The sequence below is a fragment of the Calidris pugnax genome, unplaced genomic scaffold (genome assembly GCF_001431845.1).
Source record: "Calidris pugnax isolate Ruff unplaced genomic scaffold, ASM143184v1 scaffold66, whole genome shotgun sequence".
Taxonomy (NCBI): Eukaryota; Metazoa; Chordata; class Aves; order Charadriiformes; family Scolopacidae; genus Calidris; species Calidris pugnax.
Window position 1 is genome coordinate 103104 of NW_015090777.1, and position 1682 is coordinate 104785.

Sequence of the window (1682 nt, forward strand, 5' to 3'; positions counted from 1 at the left end):
GAGGGATTTGGGAAGGTGGGGAAGGAGTTGGGGACGGAGGAAGAATTTGGGGATGGGAGAAAGGGATTCGGGGACGGGAGAAAGGGATTTGGGGATCGGGGAAGGATTCGGGGACAGAGGGAAGGATTCAGGGATGGAGGGAAGGGATTCGGGGCCAGAGGGAGAATTTGGGGACGGAGAGAAGGGATTTGGGGACGGAGAGAAGGGATTTGGGGACGGAGAGAAGGATTCAAGGATGGGGGGAAGGGATTCGGAGACAGAAGGGGGGAATTTGGGGACAAAGGGAGGGATTTGGGGACAGAGAGAGGGAGTTGGGGACGGAGGGAAGAATTTGGGGACAAAGGGAAGGATTCGGGGATGAGGGGGAAGGAGTTGGGGAGGGGGGGGCGGAATTTGGGGACGGAGGGAAGGATTTGGGGACAGGGGTTGGGATCCAGGGATGGAGGGAGGGAATTGGGGACAAGGAGAGGGAGTCGGGGCCAGGGGAAAGATTTGGGGACAGAGGGAGGAATTTGGGGATGGAGGGAAGGATTTGGGGATGGAGGGAAGGGATTTGGGGACGGAGGGAGGACGTGGGGACAGGAGAAAGGGATTCGGGGATGGGAGAAAGGGATTTGGGGACGGGGGAAGGATTTGGGGATGGAGGGAAGGGATTCAGGGACAGAGGGAAGAGATTTGGGGATGGAGGGAAGGGATTCGGGGACGAAGAGAAGGATTTGGGGACAGGGGAAAGGGATTTGGGGACAGAGGGAGAATTTGGGGACAGGAGAAAGGGATTTGGGGACAGAGGGAGAATTTGGGGACAGGGGAAGGATTCAGGGATGGGGGAAGGATTTGGGGACGGGGGGAAGGGATTCAGGGCCAGAGGGAGAATATGGGGACGGAGGGAAGGATTTGGGGACAGGAGAAAGGGATTTGGGGACAGAGGCAGAATTTGGGGACAGGTGAAAGGGATTCAGAGACAGGGGAAGGATTTGGGGACGGAGGGAAGGGATTCGGGGATGGAGGGAAGGGATTCGGGGATGGGAGAAAAGAATTTGGGGAGGGGGGAAAGGGATTTGGGGACAGAGGGAAGGATTTGGGGACAGAGGGAGAATTGGGGGACGGAGGGAAGGGATTTGGGGATGGAGGGAAGGGATTTGGGGACAGGTGAAGGATTCAAGGACGGGGGAAGGGATTTGGGGACAGAGGGAGAATATGGGGATGGAGGGAAGGATTTGGGGACAGGAGAAAGGGATTTGGGGACAGAGGCAGAATTTGGGGACAGGTGAAAGGGATTCAGAGACAGGGGAAGGATTTGGGGACGGAGGGAAGGGATTTGGGGACAGATGGAAGGGATTTGGGGACAGAGGGAGAATTTGGGGAGGGGGGGAAGGGATTTGGGGACGGAGGGAGAATTTGGGGACGGAGGGAAGGGATTCGGGGACAGGAGAAAGGGATTCGGGGATGGAGAGAAGGGATTTGGGGACGGGGGGATGGATTCAGGGACGGGGGGGAAGGATTTGGGGACAGGAGAAAGGGATTTGGGGACAGAGGCAGAATTTGGGGACAGGTGAAAGGGATTCAGAGACAGGGGAAGGATTTGGGGACGGAGGGAAGGGATTTGGGGACAGCTGGAAGGGATTTGGGGACAGAGGGAGTATTTGGGGAGGGGGGGGAGGCATTTGGGGATGGAGGGAGAA

General features: G+C 57.6%; 1 protein-coding gene across 1 annotated transcript in view; it reads right to left on the reverse strand.

Moving 5' to 3' along the window:
• LOC106892217 (E3 ubiquitin-protein ligase TRIM39-like) overlaps positions 1-1682 on the reverse strand; it is a 36363-nt gene that overhangs the window by 1444 nt on the left and 33237 nt on the right. The window lies entirely within an intron of this gene.